The following is a 19,002-nucleotide window of genomic DNA, read 5'->3' as shown; positions in this document are numbered from 1 at the left end:
TATATAACCACCAGGCTCCAGCTGGCAAGCCATGTCATCAACCTGTAACAGCAAGCTGCAGGTGTTGCAATCCTCTGCTCCACTGACTATTCTGCTCATGTGAGCTTCCTTAACATCCCCTCTCAAGCTCAAGGGTCTACTGAACACATTGAGTTTGGAACGAAAATAACTAAACTTAGGAAATGACAGGGGCTTAGTAAGAACATCTGCAACTTGCTCTTCAGTGGGAATGTACCTCACTTCCAATTCATTGTTAAGAACCTTGTCTCTAATATAATGAATGTCTAGCTCTATGTGTTTTGATTTTGAATGAAAAACTGGATTTCTAGCTAGATCTCCAGCACTCTGGTTATCACACCATAGAACAGAAGTTGGTAATTTTGTGATGTTGAGCTCAGAGAATAATGATTATAGCCAAGAAAGTTTAGAGCTGGCTGCTGACAAGGCTCTGTATTCACTCTCAGTACTAGATTTTGCTACAACGGCTTGCTTTTTTGAAGACTAGGAAACCAAATTATTACCAAGGAAAATGCAATATGCTCCAATGGATTTTCTGTCATCAATATCACATGCCTAATCAGTATCTGAATATCCTGTTAGTCCTATAGTTTCCAGAGTTCCCTCCTGTTGAATATAGAGACCATATGTGACAGTAGCTTGAAGGTATCTGAGCACTTTTTTACAAGCTAACTAGTGTTGAAGTGTAGGAGCACTGAGGTACTGACTAAGCTTATGCACTGAATATGCAATGTCTGGTCTGGTTAAGATTAAGTATTGCAAACCTCCAACAATGCTTCTATAGAGGGTTGGATTCTCAAATTCAGCACCCAATAGGCCTTTTGCTGACCTTTCCAACTTGTAGCCTGTGCTGAAAGGAGTGTCAGTTCCTTTGCAGTCTTGCATTGAGGCTTTGGACAGCATATCCTTGATGTACTTAGTCTGAGAGAGATGCATTCCATGATCTGTATAGCTGACTTCTACACCAAGGAAATATGTTACTAGACCCAAGTCTTTTAATGCAAAAACTTTGCTGAGCTTAGCAATAAAAGATTCCAGCAAGTCTGAATCTGGTCCAGTGATCAGAATGTCATCCACATATATTAAGACAAGAATTATGCCTTTGACATCATGCCTGATAAACAGAGAAGTATCAGCCTTAGAATTAGTGAATTTCCAGCTTGTAAGACATCCCTTAAGCTTATCATACCAGGCTCTTGGAGCTTGTTTTAAGCCATAAAGAGCTTTGTTTAGTTTACAGATGTATCCTCCCTCTGAAACAAAACCCTCTGGCTGTTGCATGTATACATCCTCAGTGAGATTCCCATTAAGAAATGCGTTATTGACATCAATTTGTCTAACATTCCAGCCTTGCATGACTGCCAAGCTAAGAATAACTCTGACAGTAGAAGATTTCACTACAGGACTAAAAGTTTATGAGTAATCTATCCTAGCAGTTTGGTGAAACCCTTTTGCAACTAAGCGAGCTTTGTACTTAGAGACTGAACCATCAGTATTGTATTTAGTTCTAAAGACCCACTTGCAGCCTACTAACTTGTATTCTGGATTCATTGGTACTAAGCTCCAGGTTTTGTTTCTAATGAGAGCATTATATTCATCTTGCATTGCTGCCTTCCACTTAGTATCAGATAAGGCTTCTCCAGCATTGGAAGGTTCTAGGCTGTTATGATCTGTCAAGAAGGCCTTTGGTTTGAATATGCCAGCTTTAGCTCTGGTAATCATAAAATGAGTGTTTATGGTTGCAGCTGAGGGAAGTGATCTGGAAGGTGAATTTTGTAGTATTGCAGGTAAAGTTGTAGTGTTTGGTATAGTGTTTATGGTAGCAGCTGGTGATGTTGTGTGGACAATGGGTGAAGATATAGTATTATTTGGTGAAATCAGTGAGGTGGAATTTACTTGTGATGTAGGAATAGGAAGGGAGATGATGTTGTGAGTAGAACTGGAGGCATGAGAATCTGTATCTGCAGGAGCAGCTGCTAAAGGATTCTGATTGCTATTAGGAACTGAGATGTGATATACTTGTAAGGAATTATAAAAGAAGTCAGAAGATTTAGATGGCATAGACTGTAAGAAGGTAGAATCAGTAGAATATGGAAAGGAAGTTTCATAAAAAAGAACATGACTAGCTATGTAAATTCTTCCTGATGGATGAAGACACTTGTAGCCTTTGTGTAAAGGGATGTATCCTAAGAAGACACATTTAGAAGTATGGAAGTGAAACTTGTGATGATTGTAATCTCTTAAGAAAGGAAAACAAGCACAACCAAAAGTTTTGAGAAATGGATAGTCTGGTTTTTGATGGAATAGATATTCATAAGGGGTTTTCAAGGAAAGAACAGGAGTTGGAAGTTTGTTTATAATATGGGTAGCTGTATGAAAAGAATCCCACCAAAATTTTATAGGTAACTTGGCTTGTGCAAGCAAGGTTAAACCCAACTCAGTGATGTGTCTATGTTTTCTTTCCACAAGTCCATTTTGATTGTGGGTATAGGGACAGGAGTGTCTAAACTGAATCCCCTCTGTTTGAAGAAAATGAACAAATGATCTATACTCACCACCCCAATCAGATTGAAGACACTTGATAGGTTTATCTAATTGTTTCTCTACTTGAGCTTTGAAAACTTTGAACACTGGAAATGCTTCAGCTTTGGTTTTTAAAGGAAAATTCCAGGTGAATCTTGTGTAATCATCTACAAAGTTGATATAATATTTATATCCTTGTATAGAAAGTGTAGGAGCAGGCCCCCATAGATCTGTATGTAAGATTTCAAGTGCATTTTTGGTTTTAGTTTCAGTTACTGGAAAATGAAGTTTGTGCATTTTTCCCAACTTACAAGCATCACAAGAATCAAAACCTTTATTACCATCGATGGTTTTAAAAGATGGACAAGAATTGATAACATGATTTAACACTCTAGCATTGGGATGACCTAATCTTTGGTGTAAAACCATAGTACTCAACATACAATCTGAGTTTTGACTACATTGTGCTTCAGTTTGTAACTGAGAAGCAATTTTATTCTGACATTTAGAATCAACAACAGAAAACTTGGAAATAGGTTGAGTTGAGACAGCTGACTGAACATGAGCAAAAAGACCTTGGTTTGACAGATAAGGAGAGGTTTTATTTGAGGAGACTAATAGCAATCTGTATAATCCTTTTTCAGCTTTGCCCTGCAGCATGATCAAATTCCTCACCTTGTCCTTAACAAAACAGAAATCATTAGTAAATTCTACCACAACATCACTATCTCTGGTTAGTTTTGATATACTTATCAGGTTTTTGGTTATTTTAGGCACAAGAAGAATATTGTTTAGCTTAAGATCAACATGATTTATAGAGCTTTTCATTCTCAAAACAGCAGAACCTGTATGTGTTATGAATAAACCAACACCATTACCAATGACAAGTTTAGAAATACCTGTAAAAGGTTCAGCCATATTCATATTGCTCATATCATTAGTGAGGTGGTGTGTAGCACCACTGTCAAGATACCAATTTGTATCAGCTGGAGCATCCATGTTGGCTAAATAGGCAGCCTTTGGTCCTCTATTTGGAGGTGATCTGTAAGAGCCTGAAGCAATGAATTCTTCCAGCTTCCAACAAATGTTTGCAGTATGTCCAGGCTTGAGGAAGATTTGGCAGGTAGGTTTAGAAGTATTCCACTGAGGTTTAGAGTTCATAGGTGGTTTCCCATTGTTAAAATTGTTAATTCTAGTGTTATTGTTCCAGTTTCCTCCTCCTCCTCCTCTTTGATTACCAGATTGATAACCTTTGAACTGACTATTAAAACCAGTACCACCACCAGCAGATTCAGTGCCAAAGTTTCCTTTGTAATAACCACCTTTTCCAAACCCAGAGTTATAGCCATAACCACCAAAACCTCTTCCACCTGATATGTTTCCCTTCTTTACTCCTCTGTTTTGAGCATAATTTGCCTCAAAATTGTTTTTCATATCCACACCAGCAAGCATTTGTGATTGTTGTTCAATCCTAGCCTCTTGAGTTAACAGCATAGCATAGGCTTCATTTACATTCATTTTACCAACTCCTACTTGACCAGTAATGTAAGTAGCTACTGAATTATAATCTGGTCCTAGGCCAGATAATACATGTAAAATCATATCATCACTACTTAAAGCACTTCCTGCTGCTGCCATATTATCAGCTATGTTTTTCATCTTAATAAAATAGTCTATGATTTTCATATAATCTTTCCTTGTTGAATTCATCATGTATCTCAGATGTAAAAGTCTGGATTTAGATTGCGAGCCAAATTGTACCTTAATAGCTTTCCACACTTCAAGTGATGATTCCAGGTTAAACACTAGACTGATGATTCCTTCACTCATCGAAGAGAGCAGCCATCCAAGCAGCACCTGATCTTGAGATCTCCATGTTGCGAATTCTGGATTCTCCACAGATCTGAGTTCATCATCAACTCTCTGAGCTATATGAGATGGAGGTGGAGTGACTGCATCATCAATAAACTTTTCGAGCCTGTTTCCACGAATTGAGGCTAGGACTTGAGATCGCCATATGAGACAATTGGACTAATCAAGCTTGACTGGTGTGTTAAAGGTAAAGGAAACAGTTGTTGAATTTGTAGCATGATTAAGAGTTGGAATTGAGGAAGAAGAAGCAAGATTAACAGACGCCATTATTGGTTGGCTCTGATACCAAGTAACAATTCAATGATGTTTGGAAACAGAGAAAACTTAAAGGAAAATAAGAGAATTCTAAAACTCTTTCTTCGTTTTTATTATCTCAAGTCATTAATTGACTGAATCTGTACATACTTCTGTTTATATACATCAGTAGTAATTAGAACTAATTCTCAACTAATTGCAAGTGCTAATCAGCTGGTTATAACTAATTAAAACCGAATTACAAGCACAAGAAATACTATAACAAACTCTGTTAATCTTCACGTGTGCAAGAGACTATATAACCACCAGGCTCCAGCTGGCAAGCCATGTCATCAACCTGTAACAGCAAGCTGCAGGTGTTGCAATCCTCTGCTCCACTGACTACTCTGCTCATGTGAGCTTCCTTAACACCCATTGCTTCTTGGAAATGGTTTCATTTTTCAAATATGACGGCAGAAGAAACTTTTAACTGAGCTCTGTTTCGATTTGTTCTTTAACTAGCACATATGCCGCAAAGTTATCAAGGCAAACAGATGGAAATAAAATATTAGAAACTTTTGCATATTCCTGGCATAAAATTTGATTGAAATATTTTATAACTTTGAATTAAAGAACAAACAACGATAGGGCAGGAGAAGAAATCACCTGAGGCAGAGGATGATTGTAATTGCAAATCCCAATACACTCAAGCTTCCAAAATTTACTCAATCAAAAAACTATCTCATCATCCTTTGCCAGGACGCTGTTACCACACCAGTTCCCAGCGAACAAACTAAATTCTGACATTTGCCTAAATAGGCAGCTAAGTATCCTCAGCCTGATTACATCGATAACTAAAACAACTTTACTAAAGTTTAATCTTAAGAGTTTCAAAACAGTGGAAACGACAGGTCCAGGTTCAGGCTGATGAAAAAGAACCGCAGCTTCTAACAATAGCATGGGCAGCCATCAAAACCTCATATCTCCCAGCAGCAGCTTAATGCAATCATACTTACGAATATCACTTCATAGCAAATAACAAAAATGCAGGAGAAGAAGCTTCGAAATTGCAGTGCAATCGTACTTACGATCGTAATTGCAGTGCAATGGGTTGGGAATATTTTCAAGGGGCTCCATTCACGGCCAACTGCCAACCAAAGTTCAGTCACGACAAGTTTATTCAAGGGGCACCATTCTCACCATTCTCACCATTTTATAGTCGCGACCTCGAAAGGTTATTGCATTAATAATGTTTTACAGTAACGTTACCCAAATCACAAATTAAAAGCGTATATTCTTAAGATATGAAAATCGGAATAATAGAAAATATGTATTACAGATTTCTGATATACAGCTTGATTCAAAATGCTATTTATGCTTCTCAATTAGATTAAAAACAACAACAAAGCAAATCAGAGTAAGAGAAGAAATTACTTGTCAACGCCAAATCTCGAATGCGCGAATCCTTTTTATCGAATATCTGTGTTGGGAATGTGAGATATCTTAGGCCAGTCTTCTCCTTCCCCCTTGCGGTAACGTTCTCCCAGAGGCCCACAATTCAAAATCCACAATCGCTTCAATGTTGTCGTTTGATGAATGTGATCGGGCAGTGCCTTTAATTCGTCGCAACTATCAATTACCAAGGAAGAAAGACGGGGCATGATGTTGATGACGGTGTTTCCCGTTCTTGTAATCCCATAATCCCACTCCTCCAATTCCATCAATCCCTCAATACTAAGTGATTTCAATTTGGGGAAGGCAATAATCACTGATGAAGATGACAATGAGTCATGACGATCACTTTCTACCCCCAAAAATTCATCACCCACTATTTTCACACTCGACATGTACGATATGAAGAGCTGTTCAAGGGATGACAATTTTCCCAAAGGAGGCAGCTGCTAGCAATTTTCGCAGAAAGAGAGATCTAAACTCTTTAAGTTGGTTAATGACGTCATCCAGCTGGGGAAAACAGTGTTGCCTCGGTAGAACTGTATCTCTAATTCCTTTAAATCCAGAGGTGGTCGCAGGGCTTCAAGAAGTAGTTGATTGTCTTCGTTCTAATCGAAGTCTCAAACAAGAGAGGTATTTCTTTTTGTCAAGTTCTAATCGCTTAGCCTCGCCCACATCTGATACATCACCCAGTCTACATATACCACATACTTGAAGGTGTTCCAAGCTTTTAAGAGATTCAAGCCTACATGCTTTCCTACCATCAACACCTCCTCTTCCACTCACATGGAACTCACCCAAGGTCCTAAGACCCGTTAATCTCCCAATCCCTACTGGCATGTACCTTAAAGAATTAGTACCTTTATTTAGTAAATGCCTCATGTTTATTAACTTCCCAATCCCTTCAGGTAATTCTTCAAGATACTCACAATGAGTAATATCTAACTTTTCTAGATTATATAACTCACATAATGTCTCCGGTAGTTTCACTATTTTCTGAAAAGACAAATTAAGGTATCTTAAATGTACCAGCTTTAGAAACAACTGCAAAGATGCGCATCAACTAGATGCACTGCAGTCAACTGCATGTGAAAGGAACCAACTGAGAATTGCACAATTCTGGCATCAAAATAACAAAGATGAATTCATCTCAACTCTTTGAGTCCCTTCATATATGTAAGATGTAACAATACCCTGAGATTTAACTTCTTTATGAGTCTCATATAACATTCTTGGCATTGGAATGAAGAAAATATAATTCAACTTGGCCAGGAAAATCAAACAGAAGATAATGATCTGCAAAATACCAAAAACATTAACGTTTTAACAATTTTTATGAGTCTCATGACAGCATTATTGGCATTAGAATGAAGCAAAATGGCCTCTTCTTACCTTTCAAAAGTGGTTCCAATTTCGACTGCAACCAGTCAATAATCTTCTCTAGATAGTCCATACAATACACAAGACCTAGTTTATCATAAAAACACCTACGTTAGAAATCGTAGAATAAGTACAAGCACATTGAATACAAACATATCACTGCAAAAAGAAAGAAGAGGGCATATAAACTCTACCAAATCATTATCCATAAAATCTCAACAGGTAGCCACTTGATTGAAGTTAATTTCATGAAATTTTTTGTAAAGCAAAGGAATATCATTGCGTGATAAAGCAAGAAAGAGTAAACAACAATAGGATGACTAACCTCCATCGGGACCAAGTGAATGCTCCTTCATCACATCACTTAGTCTAATGAGGTCCTCAATATTCACAGCACACTCATATCTATATTAACATCAAGGAAGTTTCCGATTGAACTAATTATAGTACAACAAACCACAGCATTTGTAAAAAGGTTCTGACAAAGGATACGACAAACTATCACTAGCAGGATCCAAATTGATGACTGTAACCTTCCTGCATAAAAATTAATAAGTTACCAACAAAAAAACCATATAGACCAAATTGGCATACAACTTGCCGCTGAACACATACAACCTTCACATGCATGTTATCATCAATGTTCACTTAAAGCTAAGACTATAACTCGATTATTCCCTACCGCTCTTACATTAATTTAAAGGGCAAAGCCCAAATCAATATTTTTGGCCATCAAAGAGAAAGCTGCTTGAAATCAAGAAACGAAGTTACCTGCCAACAAGGCTGAGAAACTAAGACATGCCATTGCAGTAAGTGGGCTTTCCCGAGCCGAGCGGACCAATCACCACTTGGCCAAACACCATTCTCGCTCACGCTCAATTGTTTTCTTTTTTTCTCTTTAACTTAATATTCTTGCGGGAAATTCGTCGAACATTTAATCTGCACTAAACAATTCACGTTTAACTTATCCAGATTACATGGCAATCAAAAGAAATTGAAAAAGGAAATAAATTAATCATTAAATCAGCTCTATTCCATTATTTGTAGACCTGCTACTAAAAAGCTCTCAGTCAGCGGCAAGTCTCTGGACCTGGAAACTCTGACTGAGCTGAAAGCGAGAGACTGTGATTTGAGCAATGCAACGGCGGTTAATGGAAACTTTAAGGGTGGGCAGTTTACGGTTTACGGTTCGGTTCGGTTTAGATCCAGAACCGAACCGAACTAAACTAAAATACAAATCATTCAATTCATAAAAATATAAACTGTTCGGTTTTTGTTAGAGCTGGCAAAATTTGACACGATCCGATTACTCGATACGAACACGACACAAATAAATGGGTATGGGTCGTTGAATTTAACACGATTATTAAATGGGTCGGGTTCGGGTCGACACGATTTTTTTCCGTGTCGGGTTAGGGTTAAAATTATTGACCCATTTACCCGACTAATGACCCGATTATATTTTCTATTTTAAAATAATTTGTAGGTTTTTGTCATCAAAACTTAAATATTAGAGATGATTTTCTCTTTTATTTATATTCTTTAAAAGGATGAATATAAGTACAATATTTTATTTATAAAATTTTAAACACATTTAGAGTTTCAATAGTGTAAATGTATAAAATATTGGTAGATATGTATATTTTATAATATTAATATATAATATTATATATATATATAATTAATTAAAACCTCAATAGTGTAAATGTGTAATATTTTGGTAGATATGTATATTTTATAATATCGATAAATTATGTATGTACATACGCATGTATGATAATGTGTAAATATTTGATGTAACTTTTGTTAAATATATAGATATTCAGCGGGTTATTGGGTGACCCGATTATTTTTCCGTATCGGGTTTGGGTCTCAATATTTTGACATGATTATTAAATGGGTCGGGTTTGGGTTGAACTAAATTTGACACGATACGAAACTGACACGACATGAACACGACCCGATGACCCGTTTTGCCAGCTCTAGTTTTTGTCTATTCAATTGAACCGAATAGGGTAATTTCAATTTAATTTAGTTGTTCAGTTCGGTAAAAACCGAACTGAATGCCCAACCCTAAATTATTAGAAACACATGATGTTAAAAAACGTTTGAACAATTTAGTTCTTGGGAATTTTTTCCGTTCAAAAAAATTTATTTATTTTTATTTACACAATAAATATTTATTTATTTTATCTCCTATATTCATCTAAAGAGATACTACCAACGGATATCTAAAAAAAAAAAAATTTATTTTAAACACAATAGTTAGTCATGTTTTTTGGGGTTGATTGTGGTATTTAGAGTTTACTCAGATAATGTCAATATAATTGAGGACGAAGCCTTGCTCTTTGGCATCTAATTTGTTAATGAAATTGATTTAGCTTAGCACTCACATTGAGTTGCTTTTGACTTGGATAGTTGCTGAACTGTAGTGCTTATTGTTACAAAGAAAGATTTTGGAATCGCTCATCTTTTTAGAGATTGTAATAAAACAACTAATACTTTAGCTCGGTTTGCATTTAGCTGTGACGATTTCTTGTATGGGTGGAAGATTTTCCACAACATTTAACTTGTGTCTTTGAATTTTATCTTGAAAAAATAAGAAACTAAAAACATTATATTGTAGTAAGTTTTTATATTACTATGTATCTATATATCTATATAGATTTCTTTTAACAGTAAATGCTCTATCTAATAGTTATTAATTTTTAAAATTTTTAAAATTCTAAAATTTATCGTAGGAGATAGAAAATTAAGACAAAAGTTTATATTAAAAGATTGCATATTAAAAGAATAATATCCGGGTAAGTGGCTTTCAAACAATTTTATTTGACTAATGTCACGGGATGAGTATTTTGTACAGCAAACTCCTGTGGTACTTAAACAACTTTTACGAGATAGTTGCAAAGTAAGCCTTGAATTTTTCGACTAGCTAAGTTATGATGCTTTCGAAAAAACTAGAGAGAAGAGAGAACAATATAGCCAAAGGGAAATTATATTATTCACAAGAGTGTGTATAAGAGAGTTTGAGAGCTTACAAGTATGCTTGAATTGTTCTTACTTGTTGTATGCTCGAATGGCAAGCTTCATGCCCTATTTTTAGGGTAGGCTTGCGCTAGAATGTTTTATGTCTAGAGAGTTCTCAAAGCTTGGTGAGAGCTCTCATGCCTAGTAATGCCTGGAGTGTTATAGAAAAACCTATGTACAAGCTACATGTTACGCTACTATAGTAAATTCTAGAGAATTTCGAGCTATGTACAAGTGTGGGAATGTGTTACAGTGTACTGGAAATTTCTAGAATCAAGCTAAGCTAGCACAATTTCATGCAATTTAGCCTATTCAACTAGAAAATTTGAATGGCCGGCGACACTAAAAAATGAGTTTAAATCCTAAAGGAGGGGGGTTAGAAAATTAATTTGGTTTTGCTCACTCTCTCTACTTTTTACAAAATATTATATAATAATACTAAAAAAATATTACTTTCAAAATCTTTCTCTATAATGTACATTATAAATTATCAATATATATATATATATATATATCTTCAGAACTTTAGTTTAGCCAACGGTATACCCAATCAGACTAGTTATTTTTATATATTTTTTGATAAGGGGGCATTAGTGCTACTTGAACTCACTAAAATATTTTTTATACCCACTTACTTAAGATTTGTATCCTATCTTTTTTGCGAAATATTTTATTTTATGTATGATATCGCGTTATCTTCACGAGTATTATGATAATCATTTTTTTTAAAATTTTAAAATGGGTTTGTATAGTATTTTAGTGGATTCAAATATTTCCAACCTAAATAAATATTTTTGAGCATGTTGATCTATCATGACAAGCAAATGAAAATAGAAGCATGATAGGTGTGTAATCACATTGGTATGAATCTTATTATCACAAACAAAACAAAAGTCAAATCGAAACACAAAGTAAAATTTTCTCTTAGCAAAATAAAATGATTACAATGGCTCAAAATTTTTCTACGCAATAGTTTAATTCTCAAAAATACATATTTACATAATGCCCAAGTTTGAGATATGAGATTAGGAATTTCTGGGCCACAGAAGAGCCACAACCCCTTGACTTTTTTATGGCCGATAATTAGCATCTTCCCAAATGGAGACTAGCGAGCCAGATCCATCCTCTGGGGAAACCTACCAACCTTATTATAACAATGCAAAAGAAGTACTATTATCGTATTAAACATCTTTTACAATAACATTTTAACTCAATAATCTTTGTGAGATATCTTAATTAAGCCAGTCTTCTTCTTTCCCTCTCTCCAACGTGTGTCTGGAAAAGGACATTGAAAAATACGCAATTCCTTCAACGTCGTCATTTGATCAATGTGGTAGCTTTATTAGCTTGGGGAAAAAAAATCATTTGAAGTATGAACAAATTCATAACTTCGTAAAATATGTTTGAATTCAGGTGTTATAATTTTAATCCACAATTGTCAACGGATAGATTCACTAGTTGTAAATTGTATGTGTTTGCTGAATGAACAAAGGTAAGTAGATCTAATAAAATTTTTAACCTCTATTTACAGCAGGATTCCTTTAGGTGGCAAAGTAAATAAATAAATTACTATTTAATGACTGGTAACATTTTTAATGTTGTTTAATTTTATCAGACCATTACGAGTTTTCAAAAGTAAAAATTGATGGGTGCTAAACTCCTCTTGAGAGCATGGAGGTTGGGAATAAGAATCAGGAGAGTCCTTGGGGAACAATTAACGTGCATAGTGCTGGAATGGAGGTTATATTAAACTCATTTCCTTTTATTTATTTTTTATTATTTGGTTTACATAACTTTGGTACATTTATGAAAAATACATTAATCAAGCTTGAAACCTGCCTAACAGCAAAATTAGTTTCTCAAACGCACTGGTTAGAAGATGCAGATGCATACGATGAAATATGATTAAATTACCAAAAAGTTCTATGGATATGAGAATCACAAGGCCGAAAATAGGTGGAAAGAAGTTTTTATGGTTAAAACATTGATTATTGCTTTTAACCACTATGTAATCTCGTTTGCATCACGAACGCCAATCTTGCTGAATTCAACCACACTGGCATTGCTTTTATCTATCAGCTGCTTCACCAGTTTGCAACACTTTCCTTATCTTGAAGAGAAGCAGCCGATTAACAACTTATTCACAAATAATTCAAAGAAACTCAAGAAAGAATTCCAGAGAACAGTTTCTCAAATGCACAAGTTATTGCATCACAAATAATTCAAAGAAACTCAGGAAAGAATTCATGAGAAGCTGATGAGCTGAATGTTAGGAAATTGGTGGGTGAAGCAGACACGCAGCTAAAGTAAAATTGGGAGAAAAATAAAGAACAAGCACAATAGAGGACACCAGAAATTACGTGGTTCGGCTTTTAGCCTACATCCACGGGCGAAGACAGAAGGAAATATTTTACTAGTGAAAAGGAGTTACAAGTATTGTAGTATTTTAGCTCACTTCCCTAAAACCCCAATACACCCAAACTCTCTCAATCATTGTAACAAGAGCTTATAAATGCAAGCTCTCAAACTCTCTCTCAACTCCCTAAATTGCTCTCTGAATGGAATTGGATACAAAATGAAATGAGGAGCTCTGCCTTTTATAGCCAAAAAAATGGCTATTAAATTATTATTTTTACCACCGTCTTCATTCTTCTATTTTCTTCTTTCTTCTTTTTCTTCATTCCAAATTTGCTGCTGCCAAATTCTTCAACATTTTCTTTGGCCGGCTGTCAAAGCCAACTTTGCTTATTCAAGGCTTCTAGATGCAGTGGCTTCTAGATGCAGCCAAATATGACATTCTCCCACTTGGAGATTAGATTGAGAATCAATCAATCTCCACACCATCCTTTATGCTTCGCCATAATCATGTTGCCTACGTTGCTGCTAGGCCACAAGAGGATCTACTCCAGATAAACTTGTCAGCATTTATTGGCTTGGTAAAAACATCTGCTAGGTTCTCCTTCATATGGATTTTCTGCAAATCCACACTTCCATCTTCCACTACTTCACGAATGAAGTGATACTGAACTCCTATGTGCTTTGTCTTGGAATGAAAGGCTGGATTCCTTGCAATGTGCAAGGCACTCTGACTGTCACAATACACAGAAATTTTCTGTTGTTTGTGCCCGAGCTCCTCCAATAATCTTTGTATCCAAATAGCTTCCTTGCAAGCTTGTGTAGCTGCCATGTACTCTGCTTCTGTTGTAGATAAAGCCACAACGGTCTGCAGTTTCGAAACCCAGCTTACAGCTGCTCCCGCAAGTGTAAACACATAACCAGTAGTGGATTTCCTTTTATCAAGATCTCCTGCAAAATCTGAATCCACATAGCCCCTGACAGTAAACTCTGATCCTCCATAACATAATGCAACATCTGAGGTTCCTCTGATGTATCTCAGAATCCTCTTCACAGCTATCCAATGCTCTCCACCAGGATTCGCCATGTATCGACTGACTGCTCCCACTGCTTGTGCAATGTCTGGTCTAGTACATATCATAGCGAACATCAAACTTCCCACTGCTGATGCATACGGTACTCGAGACATATCCTTCCTCTCCACTTTATTGCTAGGACACATACTTGAGGATAATTTGAAATTAACAAGAAGTGGGGTAGAAATTGACTTACAATCTTGCATGTTGAAGCGCCGCAAGATTTTCTTCAAGTAATTTTTCTGAGAAAGCCAAATCTTCCTATTATTTCTGTCTCGGTGAATTTGCATCCCTAGAATCTTGTTTGCTGGTCCCAAGTCCTTCATTTCAAACTCCCTAGCCAACTGTGCCTTCAATTCTTGGATTCGATCTTTGTTGGGACCTGCTACCAACATGTCATCCACATACAATAGCAAAATAATGAAATCATTATCTTCAAACCTCTTGTAATATGCACAATGGTCTGAACTGAGTCTGTTGTATCCAAGGCTCATGATGAAGGAATCAAATCTCTTATACCAACACCTCGGCGCCTGTTTGAGACCGTATAGAGATTTGTTCAACCTGCAAACCAAGTTCTCATTTCCTGTTTCTGCAAAACCTTCTGGTTGGAGCATATATATTTCTTCTTCAAGTTCTCCATGAAGAAATGCAGTTTTCACATCAAACTGCTCAAGATGTAGATCAAATGTAGCACACATCGCCAAGACTATTCTGACTGTTGTGAGTCGAACCACCGGAGAAAATATTTCGTTGAAGTCAATACCTTCTTTCTGAGCATATCCTTTCACCACCAATCTCGCACGATACCGCTCCACTTGATCATTGCCATCACGTTTGATCTTGTAGACCCATTTGTTTCCAATGGCTTTTCTTCCGTGTGGTAGTGGTACAAGTTCCCATGTCTTGTTCTTGTGTAGAGCTTCAATTTCTTCCGGCATTGCTGTCATCCACAAAGCAACATCTGAGCTGTTTAAAGCTTCATGGAAAGTTGAAGGCTCTTCATCCTCTGTTAGAAGACAGTATGCAACGTTGATCTCTGTGACATACTCCGAGTGCCACGCCGGCGGTCGTCTCTCACGAGTTGACCGACGAACTTCTGGAGCCTCGGACTCGACTGGTTCTTGTTCATCGTGCTCTGGTGCTACTTCAGAAGAATTTGAATCTTCTAGATTATTTTCGACATATACTGGTACAGTCTCTGACTTTTCTTTTACAGTGCCATCATCTCCATCTTTTCTTTGTAGTTGATCTTCTACAAAGATAACATCTCTGCTGATGACGATCTTGTGGGCAGTGGGGTCCCACAGACGATACCCCTTTACTCCATCAGCATACCCCAAGAAGATACATCTTCTAGATTTTGCATCCAGCTTTGTTCTTTCTTGGGCATTGTACATCACGTACATAGGACATCCAAATGCATGTAGGTAGGAATAATCAGCTGGCTTTCCAGTCCACATCTCCATCGCTGTCTTCAACCCAATAGCTGTAGATGGCGACCGATTTACTATATAACAGGCGGTTTTTGCTGCTTCTACCCAGAATGAATTGGGTAGACCAGCAGTCCTCAACATAGCTCTTATTCTTTCTGTAAGAGTTCTGTTCATCCGCTCCGCTACTCCGTTTTGTTGAGGAGTGTATGCCACCGTGAACTGCCTCTGAATACCTTCTTGCTTACAGAAAGCAAGAAACTCGCCGTCTGTATACTCTCCACCATTATCCGTCCTTAAGCACTTGATCTTTTTACTAGATTCAAGTTCCACCCGCGCTTTGTATTCTTTAAACACTGGAAATACATCTGACTTTTTCTTAATTGGATACACCCAACATCTTCTGGAATAATCATCAATGAAAGTCACCATGTACTTTGCACCTCCCATGGATATATCCGGTGATTCCCAAACATCAGAATGAATCAAGTCTAGAATGCATTTACTTCTAGCAATAGATCTACTGAATTTTAATCTATGCTGCTTACTTGTAACACAATGCTCGCAAAATGGTAAACTTACCGATTTGAGCCCCGGAAGCAATTTTCGCTCAGAGAGAATCTTCAAACCTTGTTCTGACATGTGGCCAAGTTTGAGATGCCACATCATCGTTGACTCTTCTCCATTTGATGCGACACACGCATCTGCCTCCTGTAGCGTTTCTCCTTTAAGCATGTATAGATTAGCACCGATCTTTTCTGCCTTCATCAATACAAGCGCGCCTTTAACGATCTTCATAATTCCATTCTCCACATGAGTTTTGTACCCATGACTATCTATTTGTCTCAAAGACAATAGATTTTTCTTCAGGCCGTTGACATGTCGTACCTCCCCAATTGTGCGAATTGTACCATCAAACATTTTTATTTTGATAGTACCAATACCAGCGATCTCCAAGGCATGATCGTTACCCATATATACAGATCCTCCTGAGATAGGTTCATATGTGTGGAACCATTCTCTCCTAGAGGTCATGTGCTAGGTAGCTCCTGAGTCTATAAGCCAGACATCATAAAGTCGTTTTCTGCCTTCTGAAATAGTTGTTGCCTCACTGTAGAGAATTTCGCCATCATCTGAGGTACTTGCTACACACCCCTGAGCATTTGATGACTCAGGTTCTTTGCCCTCTCTTCTCTTCTGGTTACTCCAACACTCTTTCTTGACATGCCCTTTCTTGCCACAGTTGTAGCATTTAACATTCTTCTTACTTCTGGATTTTGATCTACCCTGATTTTGACTCCCACTGGGGCCACGTTCCGTTGAACTCCCTCTCGTCACCGATAGCGCTTCTGCTTACTGCGAACTTGCTTGTCTGTTTTCCTTATTTTTCCGCCTGCTCTCCTCATTTAATACGGAGGCTGCAACATCATCGAAAACTAGACTCTCCACTGGATTGTTGTTCGTCAAGTTGATGATGAGTTGATCATACGAATCTGGTAGACTTTGAAGTAGAAGCTGTGCACGTTCATTTTCCTCTATATTATGACCCAACGTTGTGAGTTGTGAAAATAGAGTCTTCAATGTGTTGATGTGGTCGGTCACCATTGTAGATTCCGTCATTCGAAGAATATAGAGTTTTCTCTTCAAGAAAATTTTGTTGTGTAGTGACTTGGCCTCATACAATTTTGTGAGAGTATCCCATATTTCCTTCGCCGTATTTTTCTCTGCCACACTGGATAATACTCCATCCGCAACTGCCAAGTGTAGATCAGAAATGGCATTGCCGTCTACCTCGTTCCACTTGTCATCAGTTATCTCCATGGGCCTTTCTCCAATTGCTGCCAAACAATTATTTTTCCTCAATACAGCTTTCATCTTCATTTTCCACAACGAAAAATTATTTCCGTTAAATTTCTCAATTTCATACTTTGCCGCCATTTTGTTGATAAATACTGCACACAAGTTAGTGTACCACCTTGAATAGTTGTTAAATTTCTCAATTTCATACTTTGCCGCCATTTTGTTGATAAATACTGCACACAAGTTAGTGTACCACCTTGAATAGTTGCACCGTAAAATTCTTGGATCGCTTCCACCGCTTCACGTGAATAGTACCATATACGTGAATAGTACAGTCTATGTAAACAACACCGTATATATGAACAGTACCGTATACGTGAATAGTTTCATATACGTGTACGGTGCCGTATACGTGAATAGTACCCCTTACGTGAACAGTTCCCGACTCCAAAAAATACAACCTGGCTCTGATACCACTGTTAGGAAATTGGTGGGTGAAGTAGGACCGGAACAGTTCCCGACTCCAAAAAATACAACCTGGCTCTGATACCACTGTTAGGAAATTGGTGGGTGAAGTAGGACCGCAGCTAAAATGAAATTGGAAGAAAAAATAAAGAACCAGCACAATAGAGGACACCAGAAATTACGTGGTTCGGCTTTTAGCCTACATCCACGGGCGAAGACAGAAGGAAATATTTTACTAGTGAAAAGGAGTTACAAGTATTGTAGTATTTTAGCTCACTTCCCTAAAACCCCAATACACCCAAACTCTCTCAATCACTGTAACAAGAGCTTATAAATGCAAGCTCTCAAACTCTCTCTCAACTCCCTAAATTGCTCTCTGAATGGAATTGGATACAAAATGAAATGAGGAGCTCTGCCTTTTATAGCCAAAAAAATGGCTATTAAATTATTATTTTTACCACCGTCTTCATTCTTCTATTTTCTTCTTTCTTCTTTTTCTTCATTCCAAATTTGCTGCTGCCAAATTCTTCAACATTTTCTTTGGCCGGCTGTCAAAGCCAACTTTGCTTATTCAAGGCTTCTAGATGCAGTGGCTTCTAGATGCAGCCAAATATGACACTGAATATCTAATGTTGAAAAATTGACGAGACTATGGTCTTCTATTAAATCACACAGCTGCTTTGTAGGCTTTCTGCAAGCAGAATTATTAACAGCTTGCATATGAAATATATTGAACGATAGATGTCTCCAAATGAAATTACAATAAATGTCTTGACGGAGAAAGACTCGTTTGAAACCAAAGCAAGAAGCAGATGAGAAGCACCAAGAGCACTGTCATCAATACAAGAAAAACAGGCATAGTGCCGGAATGAGGGTCATGTTAAACTCATTTCCTTTTTTGGTCCAAGTTACACGATAAAAGAAAAATAAAACTATTTAATATTTTACAGCAATTCAATTGATAAGTTATGGAAGTTCACATCACGCGAAATAATATGATTATTTTCTCTAATATTGTCCAAGAATAGCCAGCATATATAGGTAAATTTTCACTCACTGCAGCCAGTCAACATGCACATAGATAAAGGAGCAAAATAAAATGGCAACAAAAAAAGAAAAATACATTTATGGCTGCAAAATCTCAAAATTATAAACTAATGTCCTACAGATTCTGAAAATTCTACATAAGAAATTAGACCAAACAACAGTAATAAACAGATATGAAATTTATATTTTAAAATCTTTCCATTCTTTTTACAAACTCTAAGAAACAAAAATGAACCTAAACGAAATTATGATGTTGCTGGTCGACCAAAGATTAATTGAAAGTGCATACATTTACCTTTTCTTTAGGACAGAAAATTACA

General features: G+C 36.9%; 1 non-coding gene and 1 pseudogene across 1 annotated transcript; both read right to left on the bottom strand.

The window, feature by feature from the left end:
• The window catches only part of LOC112098242, a 61,963-nt pseudogene extending 53,621 nt beyond the window's left edge, over window positions 1-8,342 (bottom strand).
• On the bottom strand, window positions 4,025-4,161 carry LOC112098721. The gene has a single exon (XR_002905830.1). It is a non-coding gene; the product is annotated as a small nucleolar RNA Z247 (small nucleolar RNA).
• Window positions 8,343-19,002: the final 10,660 nt, after the last annotated feature.

This window comes from Citrus clementina, unplaced genomic scaffold (genome assembly GCF_000493195.1).
Source record: "Citrus clementina cultivar Clemenules unplaced genomic scaffold, Citrus_clementina_v1.0 scaffold_5, whole genome shotgun sequence".
Lineage (NCBI taxonomy): Eukaryota > Viridiplantae > Streptophyta > Magnoliopsida > Sapindales > Rutaceae > Citrus > Citrus x clementina.
This window is presented reverse-complemented; position numbering and strand designations above follow the sequence as displayed.